General features: G+C 41.9%; 1 long non-coding RNA gene across 1 annotated transcript; it reads left to right on the top strand.

Annotated features, from left to right (window-relative positions):
• The first annotated feature begins 23,356 nt into the window (after nucleotides 1-23,356).
• On the top strand, nucleotides 23,357-25,616 carry LOC109269500 (uncharacterized). Its single transcript, XR_002081116.2, has 3 exons — nucleotides 23,357-23,662; nucleotides 24,906-24,999; nucleotides 25,261-25,616. It is a non-coding gene; the product is annotated as an uncharacterized LOC109269500 (long non-coding RNA).
• The last annotated feature ends 741 nt before the right edge of the window (nucleotides 25,617-26,357 follow it).

Below are 26,357 nucleotides of genomic sequence, written 5' to 3' on the forward strand. Positions count from 1 at the left end.
GTCACTTAATTTCACTAAGCTTCACCTATCATATTGGAATAATGACAGTCCTTTTACAGGATCATTGGGAGTGTTAAATGAGAAAAATATAGGGAAAGCACCTAATTAAATATAGTAAAACCTTGGTTTGTGAGCTTAATTAGTTCTGGAAACGTGCTTGTAAAGCACTAGTGTATCAAAGAGAATTTCCATAAGAAATCATGGAAACGCAGATGATTCGTTCCACAACCCACAAATATTCATGTAAAAATGATTACAATACTGTAATAGAATATGAAATAATAAAAAAGAAAAATACAAAGAAAAATAAACAAATTAACCTGCACTTATCTTTGAAAACCTTCGTGGCTGGTGTGAGGGAGACAGAAAGAGGAGGGTTATTGTGTAGGACGACTTTCACTATCACTAACGGAATCACTGCTACCTATTGGTTCAATGGAATCTTTTTCTTTTCATGCAACTTTAACAAGGAACCCATCCCATGACACTTGCTTTTGTCTCCTTTTGAGGATTTCGCGGAAATGTGACATCGCATTGTCGTTAGATTCGTCGCTCGCACTGCTACAGACTTATTCGGGTGGTGCTTTTCTACAAAATTTTGCACTGTTCCCCACATTTTACACGTCTCCCTAATCTCATTTGAAGTGAGGGATTCCTCCTCCCTTTTCTCCTCCTCCTCCGCAGATGAGATGCAGACGTAGACTTGTTATAAAATCTTGCAATTTTGGCGACTCAAATACCTCGGTTGTACTTCTCGGTGATTTCCTTCTTAACTTCCACCATAATCATCTCCTTCTTTTTACCACCTTTCTTTTCAACCTTTTTCTGCATGGAGGCCATTGTATATGCTCACATGGATGTTGACTACAAGCGAGTATTCATAAACTCTTATCATATACTGTATTTAATGTAACTGGCAATAAGGCAGCAGACAAAAGGGTCTATATCTATCTGCAAGCAGCTTGACCTAGAATGAAGCAAAGCCTTCCTAGGCTTACTCTTGTGTGGAAAGGCAAAGGACTGTCCATAGGTGCTTTGAAGTGACAAAAAATACACTGGTGCCAGCTGTGGGCACCTTCCAACATTCTGAAAATTCACTGATTTCTGCCAAACACCACAGCCGAGACTGAGCATCTGAGCATGGGAGATGATCACCCCAATCCCGCGACAAAGAGAGAGAGAGAGAGAGAAACCATTGTCTCAATTGTGATCATATGACGTTCAGCATCACGTGCTACTTACATTGCAAGACATCACCTGTTTATCTAGTTAAAATTTAGTAGAAATGTTTGCTAGTCTTGTGGAACACTCACAGAACAAGTTACTTGTAACCCAAGGTTTTACTGTACAGTATAAGTACTCAAAAATGATAGAAAATTAAAAGAGAAAATATTGCACAGATACACTACAGAGCAAGGCAAGGCATATCTAGTTACACAGCAGAAGTAGGATTCAATCATTTAAGACAATATAAAATTGCCATTCTTTTGCCTTCTTTATTTTATTTATTAGGACATCCATTTCTGCCAACGGATATGGACTACCATGAAAAAAATTTGCAGTTTATTTATTTTTTTTAATTTTTTTTAAAACGTTTATTTATTTTTGAGACAGAGAGAGACAGAGCATGAATGGGGGAGGGTCAGAGAGAGAGGGAGACACAGAATTTGAAACAAGCTCCGGGCTCCGAGCTGTCAGCACAGAGCCCGACGTGGGGCTCGAACTCACGGACCACGAGATCATGACTTGAGCCGAAGTCAGCCTCTTAACCGACTGAACCACCCAGGCGCCCCAAAATTTGCAGTTTAAATGTTGTTAGCAGAACTTCCTGCTGATCCTTTCCCACTCTCAGAGACGTAATAGGTAATCAATAACACATCTTTTGATCCTGTTTGGTACAGTGATGTTCAAATGTGCAACAACGAATATAAACGAATAGTACCTGCTGCTTATTATGTGCCAGGCACGTTGCATACATACGGTAATTTAACTTCCCCAGCAATCTCCACTGATAGGTACTAATTTCCCCATTTTGCAGATGAGGAAGGCAGATGTCGGAGACATTACTGACTTTCCTGTCACCATGTCTCACAACCAGAAAATGCCAGACTCTGAACACAAACCCAGGTGTGCTTGACTCAAAGCCCGTGCTCTTTGCCCCAGGTCAGCCCATATGCTTTTCGGACCCCCATGTTTAGACACCCTGTCACTTCTGAAGGAAGTTGTCCTAATTGAAAAGCATCTCACAAAGATCTTCAGTGTCTCTTCAAGGATCAACCTAAATCAGTGGCTATGTTTTTTAACGTTTATTTATTTTTGAGACAGAGAGAGACAGAGCATGAACGGGGGAGGGTCAGAGAGAGAGGGAGACACAGAATCTGAAACAGGCTCCGGGCTGTCAGCACAGAGCCCGATGCGGGGCTCGAACTCACCGGCCGCGAGATCGTGACCTGAGCCGAAGTCGGACGCTTAACCGACTGAGCCACCCAGGCGCCCCAGTGGCTATGTTTTTAAAGCAACAAACACATACTAAAGCAGGTGAACCCAAGGAAAGCAGATCATTTCTTGGGAGACGTAGCACAGTGAGCCACTACAGTCAACATACTGGAGACAGTGATTGCGAAGAAGCCAAGATGGCGTCTCCCAGTAATGACCACCATGTTTTTGTCTGCTTTCTTTCTAAATTTACTAATCTATTTAAGGCCTGTCAGATTGTTTCAGTGTCAGTAGAGATTATCTCTAAGAGCCACGTTAGCTCCAGGATTCTATGATGTCACAAATTCTGCCATGTTGGATTCTCAGAACGGTTCTTCGGAAAGGTGCAGATGACTCTGAGCAGAACTCTGATTCCTCTAATTCAGGTACAGGCTACCGCATATCTAAGAATAAACACCCTCTAAGACAGACTGAATGACTTCTTCCAAGAAAGGAAGGAAGGAAATAAACATTTATTAAATTTGGGGATTTTTGCCAGGAAATAGGCTAAGAATCCTTCCTTATGTTATCAAGCCTAAATCCGGCAAGCCAATCTATCAAGGTGAAATTCTACCTGAAAGCGGTTTAAGAAAAATTTCATCTTCATCAGTGATACCTGTTTGTGGCAGAATAACAGTGCCAAAGGTGGGTAGATTCCACTCATCTGTGCATCAAAATACTTAACTGGCTTGAGATGTGATGTGCAAAGAACTGAGAAAATTCTAAGAAAGAGCTAGGTAAACGGAAGAGAACATTTCGGTGCGGTGGTGAGACATCCAGAGGCAAACCGTCGAGACTGAGACATCTAGCCATAACGGGGGTGGAAGGGTATGTGCCCATGAGCTTTGAGGGGACACCAGAAAGGTGGATAAAACCGGGAGATAGGACACCCGGCCTTACATTCAAGAAGCATCCAGAAGAAGTGGCTGCAGTTTTCCTATCAGGAGCCTGAACCTCTTTAATATGAATAAGAAATAATGGCATTGATAGTTTCCTTTCTGAACATTGAGGACAAGTAGGAAATTACATTGTGTGCAATGCAAAGGTTAGGCATACATAATTCAGGCCTAAAATTAATCCTGAAGCCAAAAAGCTACAGGGAAGTGGAACAAAAGGAATCGGAGCCTCTGGGACACCAAAGAGGGCTCTTGGAGAGGAGAGGGCAGTTGCCTGAAAGAGTCAACAGATGGAGCTGGGGGGCTGCGAACCCCTCCGATTTCAGCGGGCAGCGGGGGACGTTTGCGCAGGGAGCTGGGCTTCCCGCTGGCGGCGGGAGTCAGTGCTTCAAGCGCACGCTGATCAAAGATACGCGCCCGCCACACGCAGTCCTGGGATCGCGGTCAGAGAAATACGATTCCAGCCTGAGGAACGCGTGAGCCGCTGACGGCACAGTGAAGTGTGCAGGTCCTGCGGAGGCTCTGACGCAGCCCCAGGACCAAACCAGCCCTTTCTGTACCTCTAGTCCTTGAGGATCTGGGTCACGGAGAACCAGAGGCGGGACCTCGAGAGGTACTGGCTTTGGAACCCACAGGAAATCTCTTCCTTCTATTTTATTTATTTACTTATATGCCTCTTATTTATAAATGATCTCATCCGTCCAGAATCGGCACTTTAACAAAGAAATTTTTTTTGTCCATAAATGGAAATAAAAATCAGCTAGGAATATCCCCATTGCTGTGCCTGACATAACTGGAGCGAACGAGGGCCTTGGAGGGCCGCCTAAAATTGGTGGTAGGGCTATAGCTCCTGGGGAGGGGAAACGCCGCTCTTCCCTTATGAGGAGGCAGGGCTGAAGCTCCAAGAAAATGAGAACCAGCTCTGCCTGGTTTGACTCATCATTTTGTCCACTCCATTCCGGGCACGGCGCACAGTAGGTGCTGAATACTTTACCGTTCATTGGATGAACGAACAAATGAATGACTTAAAGCCATTGTGGTCTTGGAAGCAGGGTAAGAAGACTTTGAGCCTCACGGATCTATATTTAAATTCTGGCTCCTAAATCCTGTCAGTGACAATGTACTGGGCAAGTTATTTGACCTCCTCTGGCCACTAGTTCTTCAACAATAATGTGCCATATTCGTTGCTATATTCTCAGTGCCTGGAAAGTAATAGATGCTCAATAAATACTCTGTGTAAATGGGACATTTTGCATCAGCTTTCTTGTTTGTAAAAGAGGTACCAAGACATCTACCCAGGAGAATTAACTGTTAAGAAGATCAAATGTGATAATATATTTAAAGTTCCTGGCTCACAAAAAGTGTTGAACAAATATATGGTGACTATTATTTTTGTTGGCCAACATCCCCACTGCCCTCTGTTCCAGTAATCCAGGTAATTCTCAGATGTGAAGCTGGGACCCAACGCTATGGACTTCTCCCAGGAAGTAGCTGTCTGTGCTATGCCTTCTCTCTCCTACTCACCTTCTAAGCATCTGAGCTTGCACTCAGAGTTATTCAACCGATGTCCTGACTGGGGAGGCTGTGATCAGAGAACATTATCCACTTTAGCTCAGGCTGAAATTCCAGCTGACAACAGAAACAAAGGCAGTCTCAGTGCTCAGTCAGTAAGAAGGCAAATTACTTCCTGGGAGTCAGGCCTCTTTCCAACCATAGCCCGTACGAGGCCCACAAAAAGAACACGGCAGTCTAAGCTCATCCCTCTGAAAGATGCAACAGACCAAACTCCAGGTTTCAGAGGGCTTCCTGGTTTGAAAGATTCTCCCCGAAGCTAATCCTGGCATTGGCTTCCTTGAATTTTCCTTTGGGAAAGATACCAATGGGAATTTCCACCTCAGGATTGGACAATCGTGACTTCAGATCTACAGAGGAAGTTTCAAGGGAAATCAAAACTTCAGGACTATCTGGAAGCTCCCAAGAAGCAGACATCTGTAACTCTAGAGCTTTGTAAGATGAGCCAGGACAATTTTCTTTCCAGAGTGCTTAAAGGCAGCCTTGCCTGGGGAATTTCTAAAGAGTCATTCGATTTCATGTTTCAGTAAGATGATGACACAGAGAAAACCCAACAGCAACGCAATTACTTGAAGATCGTTCTTCTGTTTAGGGGGAATGGATTGGAAACATCTTTTAAGGAAGAGGTAATGACGATAACACTGCATTTGTGTAGCGTTTTGACATTTCTTATCAATTTTGAATTTATATTGCCTGCTTTGATCTTTAAAACAATTCTGTAAATTAGGTAGACCAGGTACTTCTAGTCCCACAATACAGATGGGAAAACTGACATTTAGAAAGTCTAGTGGATTATCCAGACTTGCATTTAATTAGAGGCAGACCTGAAATATGCTTCTGCCTACAATGCTTTTCAATGGACCACCCAGCCTCCCAGCTGGGTTTGGACTAAGTGGAAGAAGAAAAAACCAGTATGATAGCAACTTCCCATAACAGGAACAAATAGATTATTGTAGTTCAAATCGTCCTTATTAGGAAATGCTCCTTCCTAATGTTTTCCAAAAAACTAAAAAATTATATCCCATAGAAGTTAAACCTGAATCACTTTCCTTTCAACTTCCAATAATTAGTTTCAAATATGTGACCACTATTTCCTATGAATTTGTCTTCTGAAATACATATGAAGGAATGCCACTTTAGGAGAACAGTTTTCTCTAAAAAACATATGAAAAGTTGTCTTCTATAATTTGAAACAGTTGGGCCCATGATTGACTCTTGGAATGGTTGAGGGGCCCTTCCTTTCCAAAATATGTTTCCTAAATTCCGTACATGTATACTTGGCTGTAAGCTTTGACACATGTGGGATGAATTTAGCTTTAATTGACTTGATTATTTGAATGAATTATCAGCTGGGTAATTTGCAAAGTCAAGTTATAATCACATACTTTTACTCAGAAATAATAACTCTCACAAAGTCACCTTCCTCACTTTTGTTTCTCAAGAGACTTTTTAAAGAAGTTGACAGTAGGAGAACTCCTTCTGTTGGATTAATCGCGTTTGTATATATGGAAGGCTTATGGGCTTTGATGCTAAATGTCACTAGTTAGACCTAATTTTGATGGTAAATGTCACTAGTTCTTTCATTCATTCATTCATTCATCTAAAAAATCATTCTACCTTATATGCCAACTATTGCTATCGGGGCATACATGATGGTAAGTTAAACTTGCGGTTCTCGCCCTTGTGGAACTTACAGTCTCGTGGCTTTATTTGCTGTGTGTCCTTAGGCAAGTTACAGTACTTCTCTGAGCTCCACTTCAAACTGTAAATTATATGATAATGGATACTAAAATACTGAAATGAGTGAAGATATCTTCTTCACAAGACGGTGGTGAAAAATAATTTAAATAGCATAAAGCACCTGATTCTTGGCCAGCGGTCAAGTAAATACTGGTGTTTGCCCAATTTAATTAAATCAAGGCCAGCAGCAGAGGCAGTAGAATCCCTGATGGCCTCTGTCTGGATAAAATGCCTGGAATGTGGGTTTTACCCTCAAAATTCTACTCACTGAAACAGCTCTCTCGGGGACCTCCCATAACTGGTGATCTCAGCTGGCCTTTTTCACGCAAGATCCTCTCCCAGCTCTTGGCAGAGCACTTATGTCAGTGGTCTTGACCTCCTGCAAGAGCCCCTCTGTCCTGGCTTTCCTGGTTCCACCCGCTCTCTCTGAGTGTTCTTTCTTTCTTCCTGCATTCCAGCTCAGTGCCCACCTCGCCCTTCTCCTCTTCCTGTTCATGAGGACCATTTCAGTGCACATGTCACCCACATCCTCTTCACCGGCCGTGACCTTTCTTCTTGCTCCGGTCCCATGGGTCCGACATCCAGCTGGCCTGCAGCTGAACAATTTCCAGAATTGATTCTGTCATCTTCTCAGAGGGGACTCCTCACCTCACCTTTCTATTTCTATTCATGATGCCACTTACATTCCCAGCCATGCCAACTGGAAAACTGGGAATCTTTGTGGGCCTTCCCTGTCCCTCAGTTTTCACATTCAAGCAATGATCAAATGCTGTCGATTTGACCAAGTCTCCTGAATCTGCTGTCCTTGTCTTTCCCGTCACCCTTGTGCAGGCTCATACCTCTTACGCAGACTATAGCAACAGCCTCTACGTGGGCCCCTGCTCTGTCTCTCTCCACCCCTTCTCACTTCTTGCTACCAGGCTCACCTCGGTTCCTAAAACGCACCGCTGATCACTTTGCCTCCTTGCTCAAAACCCATCAGTCTCTCCCCAGAGCATACAAAGTAATGTCCTAATGCCTCAGTCTGGCACCTTGGCAACTCTTCAGAATCTGATTTCAGCTGACATTTGTCTTATTTCTTTGGGGACCTCTAACCTCCTCCCCACACTCCTGTAATTTACAGTCCAGTGAGGGAGGTCAACACTACTCGATCGTCACAGGAGTGCACCTATGAATCATGATGGGGGCTCTGAATGGCAAAAGAGGGTACCATCAGATCCTAAAACTGAGAGCCCGGTTTGGCACATTCAAGGAGCTGATAAAAGGTTGGAGAGACGTGAACAGAGCAGGGAGTGTGCGGGACATGACTGGGAGGAGGCAAAGCTGTCCACTCGGGGCTTTAGGGAGGCCCTCGGGTCAATTTTGTTCTTTATCCTAAGAGCAATGGAAAGCCATTGGATGGTTTTAAATGTGGGGAGGATCAAGCTTGTATTTTTAAAAGCCGATCTTGTGGCCTGTAAGCTCCTTGAGAAGGAGGACCTTGCCTTTAGCTCCTGGTAGCCCCTGGAGGGCTGGGAACAGGGTCTTCTAAGACAAGCGCACCACAAGGAGCTGCTAAACGACTCCCTGGGAAGAGGAGGAAGGAAGGAGGGGACATGAAAGAAGAAGATATTGGGAGAGCCAGCTAAATTGACTGGAAAGAGGTGAAAGCCATTTGGTATTCAAGTTGCAGGTGTAAAATAGCGAGCTACTTTTACGCAAACGTTGTTAGTGTGGGCCGTCATTTCACTGCTGCACCACAAGTTGGCAGAAACCCTGCTGGAATCTGGCCTTGGAATTGCCTTCAGAGGGGTTTATCCATTACATGTCACAAATCTCATTGCTTTACTGGTCAAACTTGGTACACACTCTATGTTTTCATGCCCCTCCCTCTTGCCTATATGTTCTTTTTATACTCCTCTTTATATAGTTTTCTTGGATTATAAATTATATGCCTCTTCATATTGTTTAACTTGGATTATAAACTTCTAGAAGACAGAGACCAGATCTTTGAAATAAACTCTAATAAGGAAGGCAGCTATTCGGGAGCTGGATGGCCTACAGGGCTTCTCCCGTTAACTGCGAAGGTGAAGGGCGTGAGTGGGGAGGGCATGAGGGGTTGATGAGTTGAACGGGGGACCAGGCACAGGGCAGGGGAGCTTCCTTCAAAATATATACTAATGTGGGAGGGAGACACCTGGGTGGCTCAGTCGTTTAAGCATCTGACTTCGGCTCAGGTCATGATCTCACGGTTCGTGACTTCAAGCCCCACATCAGGCTCTCTGCTGTCTCGTGGAGCCCCCTTCAGATCATCTGTCTCCCTTTCTCTGCCCCTCCCCGCCTTGAGTGCCCATGCTCTCTCTCTCTACCTCAAAAATAAACATTGGAGCACCTGGGAGGCTCAGTCAGTTGAACGTCCGACTTCAGCTCGGTCATGATCTCGTGGTCCGTGAGTTCGAGCCCCGCATCAGGCTCTGTGCTGACAGCTCAGAGCCTGGAGCTTGCTTCACATTCTGGGTCCCTCTCTCTCTCTCTCTCTGCCCCTCCCCCTCTCATGCTCTGTCTGTCTGTCTCCCTCTCTCAAAAATAAGTAAACATTAAAAAAATAATAAATAAATGAACATTTAGAAAAAAATATATATATATATTAATGTGGAAAAATAGCTTTCATGAGTAGAATGTTGAGTAGTGGTTCAAGCGTGGACTCTGGAATCAGAATGCCTGCATTTAAATGCAGACCCTATTACTTACTAGCTGAGGGGCCTTGGGCAAGTGATTTAAACTCTGTGCCTTGGTTTTTTCATCTGTAAAATGGGCTGATAATACTACCTATCTCATAGGCACTTAAATATTAGATAGTACTTAAGGATTAAGTATGGAAGGTGCCCAGAACAGGCCTGGCCCAAGGGGAACATTCAGTACTTCTCAGCTGGTTTTTCTATTACTGTTGATAAGCAAGAAGGTGCCCGTGTTTGTGCTTCATCCAATTTTAAGATCCTTTTCTGAAAGATTTGAAATTGCAGTCATGAAGTTTGATGCACATTTTTCATTTATTCTTCTACACATTTATTCTTCACATTTATTCTTCTACAGACTTTATTTTGATGGTCCACAGAAACGTAATTAGCATTGTGCAAATATTTTGGTTAGGACTAAAAGCTGCCTGCAACATTTAGCACAAAGAACAAAACCTGAGTCATCACATTTTCAAAGCTGAATGTGAGAGCTCTGTGGTAACTCCTCTAACAAATGAAAGATTTTGAATAAACAGTAATTATGCAGCAAAAAATTAAGTAACAGCTGTGGGGAGTATGGAAGCAGACAGAGGCTGGAGGTTTGTGTAAGTGAAGGATGTAACCTGGTGAAATAATTTACTATCTGGAACAACTGAAATGCCAACTCTATACCTATCACTTGAATGGGAAATTTAAGGGACGAAAATACTTCCATTTCATCTTGGAACATTTATTGCCACAATGTTTACTTTTCAAAAGTAGGTGTGATGTTAGCCAGCTGTGGTTTACTGGTATAATGCACAGTGATGGTAAAACACATGTATATTTATTTGATATGGTCAGAATTTCCAGTCATTTCCTAGCCTGAGTATGGCAGCAAGTTTCCATTTCTTCATTGTTTTTATTTAACAGCAATTTTTGAAAGGATTTCAGCACTTCAAGTAAATGAGGAAAGAACAAAGAGCTCAAGAGAGGGGGAGAGAGAAGAGAGACAAAGAGAGTAGGCAAATGGTAAGAGATGAGAAAACAGAGTTGAGGCCAAGAAGTGTAAAAATTAAGCAAAAATCTTGCGTCTATCTCTCTACAGTGAGTTTTGGCTGAAATCTCTCTGTATTAAAAACTTGCCCAGCAAGGCATCAAGATGGCCTCCGGCCGGAGACTGAATCATCTTTGCATGACATCTACATGCCCTACTTGTGCGAGTCCTCAGGGAACAGGGCAGAACTTCCATTCCAGATCCAAGAGGATGGTGTGGCAACCTTTCCCATCCATGTGCCTAAGGATCCTGACGTGGAAAGAGATGATACCACCTTCCCCCGCACAGCTCATTCTAGTTATTCATACTCCTAGAACTGGGAAGCTCATAATCTACTCCTGTCTAACTGCTGTTTGTAGAAATACATTTGTCAGAGCCTACCAGAGCCATAGACAGTGTGAAGAACAAAGAGGGTGTCCAGTGGGGGAGAGTCCTAGAAATCCCCCAAATGAGGAGATTGTAAGTAGGTTTGTTTCATGACTCCTTTTCTATAGGAACCTGCCCCACGTATGCATCCCTAGTATTGGACAACTCCAAAGAAAATGTCCCCTCACCCCTCACTCATCTACCAAGAATTCAAACAGGAAATGATGGAAGATCCTTCCACACTGTCCCAGTTCGTACTCAACGATTGTTTTTTTATTATCTGGCTTGACAAATTAAAAAAAAAATGTGTACAGATAAATGAATGAATGAATAATTAGTTTTCATTTCCCCTCCAGCTTAAGTTGCAGTAGAATCGAATGGCGAGATGTATGTCTGTGGAGTGTAGGGCTGTGACACTGCATTTCTTCTGAGATAAGCCGTATGATAGTGTTTTGTTTTTTTGCACCATTTTGGAGATGGATAAAAACAATGCTAAAATTTCCAGAAGAGTTAGAAACAGAATGTCCATGCTCAGCCCTTTGCTCTATTTTATAAATCAACCCCAGGGTTGAAATTTTGACTGAAATTGCCTTATTCACAGAGAAGAATCTCCATGCCTATTTGGCATAAGAGATAAAGAAGAAGAAAAAAGAACTACATTGTTCTCTATCTTGGTTCAATTTTCCCAGTTCAAAGCCAGAGACTGGTAGCTCAGGTAGAAGGGGTGTGTGGGGCCAAACTTGTACCCCCTGAACACTCAACACATTAACTGAAGGGTGTTTGTACTGAGCTGTCATTAGGTCAAGCAGGAACCGTTACCACAGACCAGGCTGGGAGGAAGGGTGGGTTTGATTTATTCGCTGTTTACAGAGCAAAAACAAGCTGAGCAAAACTAAGGCAGACTTATGGGTTCTTGGCCAGCCAGGATCATGTGCCTGTCATATTTACTCAGCTCATATTCCTGAGATTGCACTAAAGTTTACACAGTACAGAGTGTTTTAAATGTTTTCACTGAAGTAATAAGCTGTAGACATTCTTAGCTACCAGTGTATTTAGATAGCAGACTTCAAATGTAAGTACAAGAGAAACATCAGGCAATTGGTTTTTCAATGAGAAGAAAATTGTGATTAGCAATAGATAAAATCGTGCCTGTTGTTCTTTAAACAATTTCTTTCTTTGGTATTCTATAGTTTCACTAAAATGTGTGAAGGTGGGTTTAATGTTATTTATAGTGTTTGCAAATGGTTGTGTTTCTTGAATCTACAGATTTGTATCTTTCATCAATTTTGTAAAATTCTCTACCATTATCTATTCAAATATTCCCTTTCCTCCATTTTCTCAATGTTTTCTTTCTGTGACTCCAATTAGGTTTGTGTGGGGCATCTCCTTTTGTCCTTCATGTCTTTTAATGTTTTTGTATTTGTCATCCCTTCATCTTTCTGCACTGACTTAGGATGATTTCCTCAGATCAGTCTCCTAGTTCACTAATTCTCTTTTTGTCAGCGACTTATCTATTTTTCACATGCCCATTCAGTTTTTAAAAATATATGTATTCCACAGTTTTAAATTTTTGAAAAAAGTTTTGTTTTTAAATATAGAATCATAATAAATTGCAAAAATAGTACAGAGAGTTCATGTATACCCACTTTTGGCTTGCCCCAATGGTGACCTAATTACAGTGCATTATTGAAGCCAAAAAATTGATTTGTACAATATTTTCAACTACACTACGATTATAGAAGTCTTTGTCTTTATTCTATGACTTTTATCACCAGTGTAGATTCATATAACCAGTGCCGCAATTAACATGCAGAACTCTTCCATCAACACAATAGAACACTCTCCCGCTGCCTTTTTACCGTCACGCTGCTTATACCTTGTCTTAACTCTGGATAACCACTGATCTGTTCTCCCTCTCTATACTTTTGTCATTTTGAGAGTTTTCTCCAATTTGTAACCCTTTGAGATTGGCTTTTTTTCATTCAGTGTAATGCCTTTAAGATCCATCCAAATTGTGTGTCTCAATTGCTTATTTAGAGAGTTCTTCATGTATTACAGATACAAGTCCCTTATTAGATATGTGATATGTACATATTTTCACCCCCAATAAGTTTTAGCTTTTATTGCCATATTTTTCATTTCTAAAAGTTCTGTTTGGCTTCAGTTTTCAAGGTCTGCCTGATCTTTTTTCAGTGACACTTGTACTTTTTCCATGTAAGACCTTCTTTTATAAATTTAATCCTTTAAATTCTTTTTAAAAATCATTTCTGTTCAAGAATTACAGTATTTACAGTTCTAATTCTACCTTCTGTACTATACACATAACTTTTGGTGACTCTTTTTCATAGTATTGTTTCCTCATATGTTTTACAGTTTTAGATTATGAACTTGCCTTCACTGGCATTTAATCTCTGGGAATCCCTACAGAGACATTGCTAACGGGATGTTCTTCTAGAAAGATTTTGCATTTGCTTCTGTAAGTCACTCCAAAAGCACCACAGCTAAGCACTACTTTTTATGCTATTATCTGAACTTAGAGTTTCCTACATCTTGCCCATGACATGAATTTGAACATCAGATAGTGACGTGGCTATAAGTCCTCAGAGATATCTATCTATCTTTCCATTTTAAAAATCCCTATTTGTAAATCCTTCATCTTGGCATCCTGTTGTGGCTTCAGTTCCAACTTCCTGTCTCTAGGGCTTACGGCTTTATCTCCTGTTCCTACACAGGGATTCGTATCCAAACCCCTTCCCGGCAGCCGCTAAACTTTCAGGTCTCCTGTTGACCTCACTGAGTTTCATTTCCCTCGTTACTTTTGATTTCTCAAAATCTGGTGATTTCTCTTACTTTTTTGTGAGCTCACTTCTTCACTAGAAATGGATTTCACTTAAAAATAGCATATTTAAAAATATTTATTATATTTTATCCAGGGTTTCTCATGTGTAACAGTGGAAGAGTTTTCCAACTATCTGGAGGAGTATTTTCCCCATTAGCTGCTCATAACAAATTTTACAAAACCATCTACTGGCTCTTTTAGTAAAACAATGCTAGTATTTACGATGGAGACATGCCTCTGCGTGACCTTGGAAATAAACATTGCTTGAGAGTGCAATTATGAGGTTCTAGCTCTCAACATAAATGTCACATCTGCAGAGAAGACTTCCTTAATCAACTCCCAGCTCAAATCACATCTACTTCTTGCTGTCGTTCAGCTTCTTCAAAGCACTCACACTATCTAATTTTTTTTTGGTTCTTAAGATATATTTATTATAAATCTATTCCGGCTGGAATATAAGTTCATGAGGTTGACCATCAGGTCAGTACACAGGGATAGAAAATAAGCTTACGCATGTAAGCAGTCACCAAGATATTGGTGATGTGGACACACGGAGTGTGGAATAGGTGGCCAGGGACACACAAATGGAATGTAATTTCAAGGAAGAAAATGGAAATTTAGTAAAATAGTATCCCATTTGAAAGGAGAATAAACATAAAACAAAAAACAAAAAACAAGAGAATGATTGCCTTCATAGGCTCTAGAAAAAATGTGTGAGAGCGAGAATTTGGCAGTGTTTCTCCAGCTCTGGTCAAGGTTGAGGAGATCTAGTCTGGGGCATAGAAGAGTTATTTCCCGCACTTCCTGTGGCCCGCATGAAAATGCAATTGGGAGCATCTCTTTGATCTGATTTCACAGACCAATAGCAAGCGACCATCTGATTAAAAGCGTCCAGGTGTCATGCCGGTGTTCTGCATGGCAGACGTGGGCATTTTGACCTCTGAGAAGGATTACTCTCCTTGTAACTAATGAGCAGGCATTTTAGTTTATCCATAAGTTTCCTGTGAGGTCTGTAAGCAGATCAGTCCCAATCAGCCCAGTGCAACATCAAGTTCAATGTCAGTCAAGCTGAAGATCAGGGCAACAAACCAGCCTCCAAGACCTGTTCTTCCCCAGAGCTCATACCTGGGCTGGCAACATCAGATGGCCCATGGAGCTTTTAAAAATATTGATTCCTGGTCACCACCCCAGACTTTCTTGATTCAGAATGGGTATGAGGTAGGGAGAAGGAGAAAAGAATCTGTGTTTTCAACAAGCTCTTCTGATTCTTATGCAGCAGACTTGGGAAACACTGCCCTAGATCATTTTCTTTTTCATCCCTTTTTAACTAGAATATACATCTTTTTTTTTTTTTTTCATCCCTGCCCCAGAATAATGACTCTGATTGCAGAGGACTTAATTGAGTTTAACGCAATCTCCAGTACTGTAGTCTTAATCATCCCACAGGTAATTGCAATTCGAAATAAGATCTTCTCGGTGCAAACAAATCTCTGGAGCATTAGGGTCTCCTCGTTCTTTGGAGCAAGGAGGAAGATCAAGTTCAGCTCTAGTGCTCTTTCACCCACCCTTCTGCAACCCTCTCCTATGTCTGGTGTTTCCTGCTCACCCAAGCCACAAAAATGTGTGTTCCAAGGTGCTGTCTACAGCTGTGGGTCACCGGCTGTCTCCGTGCATCTGTGCATGATTTCAGTGGCCCTTGAGGATTCCCTAGGAGACAGATACAGTGTTTCACTCAGGATCCTGTGCCTCTTATGGTTGCTCTTTCTGCAGGAAGCACCCACTTCTCCCCGTGGGCCTTAGAGTGCTATGATTCAGGATTCCTGTTATTTGAGTGGGGGTCAGGGGAGAAGGGATTTTGATATCTTAACTTTTGCTAACTATTATTCAAGTAGGAAAAGAGAAAGGAATTAACGGGATGGAGGGACTGAACAAGAAATCAAATACGGCTTTCATGCAAGAAACAGTTAATACGTTTCTTAGAACGGCTGCTTTGGAGAACACTTTTCTCCACATTAACTTCCTTCCTGGAATTCACCTACTGATAGGCTTTAATTCTATCTTGAAATAAGCAAAGTGGAAAGACAATGAGAAGCATAGGTTATGGACAACCCAGAGGACCCGAGTGTTTGCCATAAAATCTCTTACCCCAAGATCAGGGTTAGGATTAGAAAGTATAATTCTCAGCATTAAATTTCATTATCATTTAAATGTGAGGTTTGTAGCAACCGCTCCCTGGGCTACAAAGAATCAATTCCATTCTTCAGTTTTATTCAACAGGTATTCGTTGGCTGTCTAATTTGTGCAAAGTAGTTTTGATGATAAAGCCTGCAGATTTCACAAGAGCTAGGACTATCTTGAGAGTGTTATCTATACACTGTGACAGTGAAGTCTAGGAACTTGCATGACAGCTCATATCAGCTCAAGTCACATGTACTTGATGACCAAGTTGATGTGTCTGGCATTCTGCAGGGCTTCACAATGGCATTCCCTGGGCTTGTGATGGGTCACCACTAAGTACTTTCTCTTAGTGCCTCTGATAAAAGTTATAGAAGGCCACAGTGCAGTAAATTGTGAAAGGACTGTATGATTCCTTCACAGAGAAGCTTGCACTGCCATTGAAAGAGGAGTCATGTTCATTCGACAGGCTTTCACCTGCCAGGTATTTGCAGCTGAGCACTTTCATGTATAGAAGGGCCATCTTGCATGAAGTTAGCAACAGATTTTTCAAATATTCTCTGTTGAACTGGCACCTTTCTTTTTTTTATTTTTTAAATGTTTATTCTTATTTTTGAGAGAGAGACAGAGAGAGAGACAGACAGACAGAGCACAAGTGGGGCAGGGACAGAGAGAGAGGGAGACACAGAATCCGAAGCAGGCTCCAGGCTCTGAGCTGTCAGCACAGAGCCCGATGTGGGGCTCGAACTCACAAACCGCAAGATCATGACCTGGGCCGAGGTCAGACACTCAACCGACTGAGCCATCTACAAGCCCCGTGAACTGGCACCTTTCAAGGTATACCGAATATCTTCCCTTAAATATATTCTGATATGGCACCAATTATATTCTTTTTTTTTTAAAGTTTATTTATTTATTTATTTTGAGAGAGAGGGAGAAAGAGAGAGAGAGAGAGAGAGAGAGAGAGAGAATCCCAAGCAGGCTCTGCACCAGCAGCACAGAGCCCCACATGGACCTGGAACTCATGAACCATGAGATCATGACCTGAGCTGAAGCCAAGAGTCAGAAGTTTAACCAACTGAGCCACTCAGGCAGTGGCACCACTGGCATCAAGTGTTTTCTATTTTCAGAAAAAAATTCAGCATTTAAACATCCCATTAGAGAGAGTTGGGGGGGGGTGGGTAGTTGGAAGTGAAGAGTCGAAGCTACTATTTCTCTTTTCCTCTTAGTTCTAAAAGCATCATGAGCAAATGCATAATGATCCATCACTCGGCACTGCATTGGACATATTACAAATATGCATATCTATGTATCTGTTGACACAAATTGAACACAATTTCAGAATCTCTAAAGGCAAGAAAGATTTTATTCAAGCCCAAGTTAGGACAGCCACCCGGGATATACAGTCTTCACGAAGAAGAGAGTGCTCCTGTAAACGAACATCTGGTCATATGCAGCTTTTACATAATTTATATAAAAGTTACAAAGAACATAGAACATTTGACAAAGACATTTCAGAAAGTTGCAGACCTTATCTTAAATTTGGAGTATATGCAAGGCTGTATGACTTTAATCTCCTGGGAACCAGGGAAGTTTCTTACTTTTTCTTACCTTTTGTGTTCAGACTGCTCCTTTTGGTAATTCCTTTTGGTAATTTTCTTCAACGAAGCAGATGTACAATGTGTGCTCAGGGCAGAAACAGAGCCCACACTTTGAGATTTTGCCAAGGCATTTTGACCTTGGTAAATGTTAGAGTATAGCTTCCCCGGGAGCTCAGGAGCAGGGGCCAGGAACATAAAAAGTTAAAAATGTCCTTTATCAGTTCTATATCTATTCAGAAAAAGCCTCTGAACTCTAACATATCTCAACCTGGCCGATATATGAAAGAAGAGGACCTACAAAGATTTTACAAATGAAAAGGACTACGTGGCAATATATGTAAAGGCGATATTCAAAAGTGTTGCACCCATGTGACCAGGAGACCTGTCAGACCAATCACATACTGGTGGATGCAGCCTTAGCTGTAATCCTGGATTATATGGGCTCCAGATGGAGAAATGTGTGGAGATCAAGTTGGGAAGGTGAAATGTTCTGGGTGCATCAAAGTAGACTCTTGGAAAGAACAGGCCTCGAATTGGGTGGTGCATAATGAGAATATGTCTTGGCAAAGTGTTGAACAGAGGCTGTTTCATGAAGAAGTGAGTGCAAGGGAAGATGAGGGGGTGGGTGACCAGGGTGTTAAACAAGGTATTACTGGAATATAAAGAACTGGAGAAAACTGTATTCATTGGATCTCCTCTCAGGGAAAGAACTATGTATGTTTGGAAGAAATATTATGATAAGCTTCTTGGGGTAGGGAGGAGAGATTGTACGCATGTTTATGTTCAAGTAACGATGTAATGATTATCTTCATGTTCTGTTAAACTTCCTATTTAGCTGCAGGGCCTTTATTTTGCTAATTGGGCATGGCCCTCTTTGTTCTTCATACCCATCCAACCCCATTCCAGAGCTCAGCCACCCTAAATAAATGTTGAACAAACATCTAGAGGATATTGGTGTGAATATGAGAACCTGTCCGGAATGCCACGGCCAAGGTCAGGGAGCTCTGCCCAAAGTCAGGGAGCTCAGATGGTATGTGGGCAAGCAGGAGGGTTGTCTGTGGAAAAGAGAACTAAACACAATGAAGAGAGAGAGACGTGGGCATCATGGCTTGCTAGAGAGAGCACAATACTTGCAATCAAAATACCTGGGCTCCAGTCGAGCTCTGTCAGTAACTACCCATATAATCGTAAGCAGTTGGTTGACTTTTTATTCATCTTAATGTCATTGGGGATTAGAATAGTGCTACAGGGCCTGGAGACACATAAATATTTATTGACTATATGAGCAAATGAATGACAGCTTCAACTTCCAGTTTCTTCAACTGCAAGATAGAAATAAATAAATAAAACTTCTTACATTAGGGTCCTTTCTTTCTTCCTTAGACTGAAGGAGAGAATGCATATATAAATGCTTTGGAAACCATAAAGGACCCTCTAAACTCCAATGATTTTATAGTCAGACTAGTTATAATGGTAGGTCAAGAGGTATAAAATCTGCCTATTATTAATGTTGAATTAATGTTGTATCTAAGTTGATAGGGATTCTAGAGTTCTGGATCCCCTGCTTTGAAATAAGAGGACACATGCCCTGCATCCCCAAAGTTGGGGATCACTGAATCAGTGTCCTGGAGAGTTCTACAGTTCAGGCTACCTCCTGTCTTTCTCCTTTACTCCTCACTTCCTCCTTTACTTTCTCCTTTGCTCCTTACTTCCTACACTTCATTTCTGACACTTCTGGTCACCAAATGGGTGGGATTTTTTTTCCCACACCAAGCAATTCTCCAGGACAGTAACGGGATGTCCTACAATTTAACTCAATTGTGACCCTACATACCTGGAGATACTGTCCGGTCCTGCAGCTTAAGGGCTCAGTCCCCCAAGATTGCCTCCACCCCAGTTCAGATGCCAACCTCAAGTCCAGATTGTCACCTGTGCTTCTGACTGATTGGCTACAAATTAGAGGTTCCCATGACCCCCCCTCCTTGGGTTCAATCAATTCGCTGGAGCAGCTCACAGAACTCAGAGAAACACTTATGTTTGCTAGTTGATTAAGGGATATGATAAAGGATACAGATGAACAGCCAGACGGAGAGATACATACAGCAATGTCTGGGGGAGTCCTGAGCACAAAAGCTTCTGTCCCTGTAGAGTTGGGTGTGCCACTCTTCCAGTATGTGGTTCACCAACCTGGAAGCTCTCCAAACTCCAGATTATTTGAATGTTTATGGAGGTTTCATGGCATAGGCATGATCAATCTTTATCTCCATTTTCAGCTCCTCTTCCCTCTCAAGACAATGTGGAGCTGAACACTCCAGACTTCTAATCATGGCTTGGTCTTTCTGGTGACCAGCCTCCATTCAGGAGGCCAGGTAGAGTCACCTCAGAACAAAAGAAGCCCTATATCAGGAACCAAAGGCAGAGACCAAATATCAGAACAAGAGATGCTCCTAGTGTTTTTATCACTGAGGATATTACAAGGGCTCAGGAGCTCTGTGCCAGTAACTGGGGACAGAGACCAATATATACATATTTTCTATTATCTCACACTCTGAAACCATGACCAATATTTTGCTAATTTGTGGCAAAATGGGGGAAAATAAGGATGCTGTAATCTATTTTTAATAAAGCTATTTACATGAAAATGTGAGGAACATCTTTTTTTTCTGAAATTATCTTCTTCCTTATTTTGGTATCAAATAGTCCTTTAAAAATGAGATTAAGGCAGTAGTAAATATTTATGTGGACTGTCCTTATCTAGCAAATCATAAGATGGCAATTCTATGTCACTGCCTCAATATCTCATTCATTTTACTCCCTGAAATTTTGTTCATGCATAAGAACCTTAAGTTCAGCGACTACTCCCCCAAGAGGGTTCTGGAAGGACACACAGGAATTTGGGGTTCTTGCATCAGTGCCATTTTCCGGTCCTTCAACCCACTAAAATTTAGCAGTTATAGATTTAAAAATTCTATAGGTAAAAATAAACCAGGAGAAGCTTTTTTGGAATGTTGTTCTAATGAAACAGTGAGATACAAAAAAAACCCTTGTTTTTGGAGTCTTTGTTGAGGCTTTTAACAAAATAAATGACTAAAAATTTACACTTAAGCCAAATGGAAGCAGTAGCTGAAATATGAATAGATAAAATTATTTATGACCATTTCAGCATTGGCTTAATTGCCAGGGAAATGAGATGCCTGTTTTAACTTGACTGTTTTGGCATTTTCCACCTCTCTGCTTTTTTCCAAGATAACCTTTTAAAGACTGGTGTTGACCAGATTGGTGTAGGTTTTGACCAGATTGGGATCAAATTACATTTTGACTTTGATATCTGAGTCAATCCACAAATCAAGATTGAAGCATAAAAGAGGCCATTAAGAATTTGCAGATGGAGTTACCTTTTATTGTTCGTAACAGTTTTCAATTAAATTTAGTACATGGAGAGAAGTTCTAGAAGTGTTTGTTTGCATCGTCCTCAAACACTTGTCCTCAAATTGTCCTCAAATCATTTTTAGAGCATTCTGTTATTTCCAACTCTTACGCCTCCTAATTCTCCTTTATGGTAGTTTGTCTTTTCATGTGGTTTGCAATCCTTGATTATGAACTCATCCCTAGAAAGGCTGTGTGTTTTGTTTTCCTCTCCTGAGAGACCCTATGACCTGGGGGTTGTGAATCATCTCTGTAGAGCAATTTGACATTTGCACCTTCTAAAGCCCTAGGGTTTTCAGTGTTCTATACCACTTCTTCATTTCATTTCTCAGTTTGGGATTCTGGTGCCACACACGTAGTATAGATGGGTTATGATGTGCGTGTGCATGCTGACCTCAATTTTCAATTTTCCTTAATTGACTTTTACCACTTTGAAACTCCAGATAACAAGCTCAAAGCTTTCTTAGGACGCCTTGTGAATTTCCACTCATTATTTTTTTAATGTTTATTTATTATTGAGAGAGAGAGAGAGAGAGCGAGCAGGGGAGGGGCAGAGAGAGAGGGAGACACAGAATCCGAAGTGGGCTCCAGGCTCCGAGCTGTCAGCACAGAGTCTGACATGAGGCTTGAACAACCCATGAACCATGAGATCATGATCTGAGCCAAAGTCAGACGCTTAGCCCCTTCACTTGTTATTTTTATATAATCTTTTGTCACGATTGAGCTAGCATTTATTGAGTGCTTACTCTGTGCTAGAGCTTCTGCAGACACTATTCTACAAGGACCTCTCTACTCTCTCCACTGGGCAAATATCAGTAAGTTCCATCCATTTCTTGTGTTTCTCCTTATCAGTACCTGAAGGGCATATTTACTTTAGGCAATTATAAGCATAACAAAAGGATTTCCTGAGAATGGCTGAACCTGCATTTTGGAATTATATATGTACCCTAATAGTCTTCTTGTATGGTATATAATATCACTCTAATATCCACTTATTTCCCACCAGGATTTAGGGGAAACCAGGAGTCACTGGAACCAGATGTCATACTATTTGAGTTCAGGTCGTCCTTTTTGTTGTAGTTGTTCCTAGTCTATCTGGGACCCTATTTCCATGACCCGTGCTGTTTCATCTAGATTCACTTCGGACTGATCATTTTAGCATTGGAGTGTATGCATGTAATTTGCAGAGAGTTTTTAGTTTTTCTCACTGCAATTGCTCAAAATTCAGTACTAAAGTACATCATATGACTTGCCATTTTCCCAAACTTACCGTTCCTCTCCTCAAGGAATTCCTCTGACCAGAATTTCTCTGTCTGGAACCTCACTTTAACCCTTCTGTCTGAGAAACTCCTATGTGCCTTTCTCCAGACCCAGTTCAAACGCCTCCTCAATTGTGATGCCCACCCTTAGCCTCCCAGCTAATCCATTCTTCCTCTGTGCTCCCAAATCACCTTCTGCATAATCATGAATAATTATTTGTACATATGTTTATTTCTCCCATCAAATATGAGCCCCCTTGAAACGAGGGGGAGTGTTTATTATTATTATTATTTTTTTTGTCTTTAGCAAACAAGAGTTCCTGGCACATAACAGGTGATGAAGAAATGATTGGGAAGTCAATGAATAAAGGTTAAAGGCTTTTTGTTTATTTATTTAATATAATTTATTGGCAAATTGGTTAACATAAAGGGTGTAAAGTGTGCTCTTGATTTTTGGGGTAGATTCCCATGGTTCATCGCTTACATACAACACCCAGTGCTCATCCCAACAAGTTCCCTCCTCACTGCCCATCACCCATTTCCCCTCTTGCTACCTCCCCCCATCCACCCTCCGTTTGTTCTCTGTATTTAAAAGTCTCTTATGGTTTGAAAGGCTTTTTATTTAATCAACTGTATTTTTATCCTTGGGTAATTTCCATCTTTTTTTTTTTTTTTTTTTTTGAGAGAGAGAGAGAGAGAGAGAGCACATGTGCAAGTGAAGGGGAGGGGCAGAGGAGAGAGAAAGAGAATCTTAAGCAGGATCCACACTCAGCTCAGAGCCCGACTCCGGGCTCAATCCCATGACCCTGGGATCATGACCTAAGCCTCAGTCGCTCAATGAACTGAGCCACCCAAGTGCCCCTCCATCCTTTTTTTGCTGTTATGCAAATATGTGTAATGTAGGAAATACCAAGGACGTGTCTGTTCTACCACGTCACTGCTAATGACTTTTGCAAAATGTCTATGAGTGCCTTCTACAAAACCACCTTCTGAAACTGTGGTGGAGAAAGTTTTATACAATTTATCCATCTGGATGAAGGTCCCAGTGTGGCTGTTTTATAGTCTCATGTTCATGACCTGTGGGTAAACTCCTAAGAACTTACGTGATCCCAGCCAAAGCCAGGAGCAGCCACATTAGAACCTCTGGGTTATACGCATCATCCCTGGAAACACTGGACTCTGGCTGCACTTCCAGTTGTAAATACCTAATCATGTCAAAAATGTGTAAAGTTCCAAGACCAAGGCACTGCACACAACTCTTTCCAGTACATGGGTCACAGCTGCAAAGCTGTCAAAATAGCAGAACAGTGGCCTGGAACTCTGCCCTCCAGAGGTCCAGGGCATGTGGGCAGACTCACAGAAACAGATGGCTAGACATGGAAGAAAGGCTAGATTTTGATTTTTTGCTTTATGAATTCAGCAAATTGGGCACAGCAGCAATAGTCAGATTCTATCTGGTTCACTCCCAGCGAACCAGACTCTTGTGGATCTGCAAGGCTTCACGTGGCTCCATTTCTTTTCCAAGATGATCTCACCTTGCAAATGGGCTTTCATCCTGATCAGGTAAAGAGAAAAGCTGGTGGCTTGGCAGGATAATTCTTGCCTGTAAGAATATGAATCAGGGCTCCACATTTTCCGGACATTTATCTTTGTTTTGGATCATTTGAGGCTGAATCCACACCTTGGCCACTCATCCCTCCACTGTTCTATCTTTCCTTGATAAGAAGAGAGTAAGAAGTAGACGGGCTATGAGTTATGTTGTTAGCACGAAGGGCCTTTCTACATTGTTTTTTCTCTTTTTACAGTTTATCTTACATTCCCAGTCATCCAGCAGAATTGTAAACTGGTAGTTTGAAGGGGCTGGTACAGCTCTTCTCTCAGATAGTCCTTATGCCTCTGACAGAATGCTTCCTGGCCATGGGACTGACCATCGAGAAAGACAATACAGCCTGTGGGATGTGGCTGGTTTGGGAGGTTTTGAGTCTTGACGCTGTGATTTGGTGTTATGTGTTCTTGTCCTCTCTCAACCTAAATTATTGAATTTGCGAATGGGGCTAATAAAGCATTCAATTCAGGTTGACAGTAGGCTAGGAGAGCACTGCCACCGTGTCAGCAAGGACAAGGTGTAGCTGCCACACTGCCAAGACCCAGCACCCCCTAAAGTGACTCAGCTAAGAAGGCAGTCCCGGAAGGGCAGCCTAAATTGTGCCCAAAAGGCACAGAGGTGACCCAGGCTGATGTTCCATCAAGCTGTTGGAGCAGCGGGTAGGGGGACCCCTCCCTCAGTGGCTACTCGGGAAACAGGAGGAAGTAAGGTGCAGGTGCTGAGATGATGGCTCCCATTTCGGACCTGACATTCAGGATTTCTGTGACTATCAGCAAGTTATTTCATGTTTTTAAGCTTCATTTTCTTCATCTGCAAATTGAAACAATAAAACCTATTTGGAGAGTTGCTGAGAAGCTTAAAGTAATGGAGTGAATGCATGACAAGAGTTTAGCAATGGGCTTAATATGTAGCAAGTGCCTAAAAATGGTAGCTCAAAGCAAACAAGTAGCTGGAAGACAGCAGAGTTTGGGGAGATGGATCCATTCCTGGTAGAATCCCTGCCCATAAGAGGACAGATGAGAGGGACAGGCTCTCTCTTTGCGATGGGTACTAGTGAGAGCCAACAAGCCCAGCCTAGCCATTGGGGCACGGGCTCAGGCTCTGTTCTCAAGGTGGCCATGCTGTTGGACGGAATTAGGATGTGGATATCAGGCTTCATCCGGAAATTCTCAGACACCTGTCTCTTGTACTATGTGACAGGATGCCTGAGGCTTTGAAAGGGAGAGTATTATGCTGTTTGGCCTGTCGGAGTCTCCATGATGCATCCCCACCACCCACCCCTCCAGTTCTCAGGGTGAGTTTCCTGTTCAAGTGTTTAGGTGGGGACTGAATGCGACTTTCGAGAATTGACTTAGAGCTTGGGGGAACCAGGAGGCAGCTGACACTTCCCCTAGTCGCTCACAACTTGTGTTGACTGAAAAATACTGCCATATAAGTCTCTCCATGACCTGACTTCTCCCCATGTTTTTAGCCAGGCTCTTCTTCACAATTTAAGCTTTGATGATATCCCCATTTATACCATGCTGATTTATGCCTCCACTTCCCAAACCTTCAGCCTGCAATGCTTTTCCTGCATTTCTTCATCTGGACAGCTTTCAACATTCCTCAAGGCTCAGCTGAGTAATCACTTCCTCCAGGATGCCTTCCCTGAGTCCATGGGATAAAAATAGCAACCAATTAATTAGCACTTAACTGAGTACCAGACAAATGGAATAAGCATTCTATACTTTGCATCATGTAATACTTCAACAACTCTGAGGAAACAGATCCCTCAAAAAGTTGAGTGGCCTGCTCATGGTCTACCTTAGCAGCTAAGATACGTTGGAGCCTGGATTTTAAGTCATATGTGCTAAACCCAAAACTGATGGTTTCTAATGACTATGATAGGTTGCCTCCCTGCACATACCTTCTTCAAAAATGGAATGGAAGTCATTCACCTCTCTGTTAACTCCTCCTAACAGAAGGAAATTCCCCCAGGACAAAAATTCTCTGGATCTAGCTCTTCATCTCATACCTGACATGCAGTGTTCATTCAGTAAAGGCTAAAGGCCATGTGAAATAAATCAAAGGGTACAAAATTTATTTTTTAAATGGTGGTGGAGAGAGAGACATGGGTTTGGAGGAGCTCCTCGTCTAACAGGAAATGATCAACACGCAAGGTAATTCAATAGGAAAAAAGAAAATTGCTAAGACAAATTGGTGCTCAAAAGCTAGATTAGTGTGTGGAAAAAAGCAAACCTTAACCCTTACCTCAAACTATATGCAAAAATTAATCCAACAGCGATCACAGATATCTCTGAACATAAAAGCTGAAAATATAAGGCTTCTAGAAGGAAACCTAAAAGAATATCTTTGCACTATGTGGTAGGCAAAGATTTCTCAAGACAAAAAAAAAAAAAAAAAAAGCACTAAATTATAAAAGAAATTATATTGGACTTAAGAAAAAATAATCATGGGGTGTCTGGGTGGCTCAGTTGGTTAAGCATCTGACTCTTGGTTTCAGCTCAGGTCATGATTTCACAGTTTCGTGAGTTTGAGCCCCACATAGGGCTGACAGCAGGGAACTCCCTGGGATTCTCTCTCTCCCTCTCTCTCTCTGCCCCTCCCTCATTCACACATGCTCTCTCCCTCTCACTCTCTCCCTCAAAATAA

Source organism: Panthera pardus, unplaced genomic scaffold, assembly GCF_024362965.1.
Source record: "Panthera pardus isolate Hobbes unplaced genomic scaffold, ASM2436296v1 HiC_scaffold_7, whole genome shotgun sequence".
Taxonomy (NCBI): domain Eukaryota; kingdom Metazoa; phylum Chordata; class Mammalia; order Carnivora; family Felidae; genus Panthera; species Panthera pardus.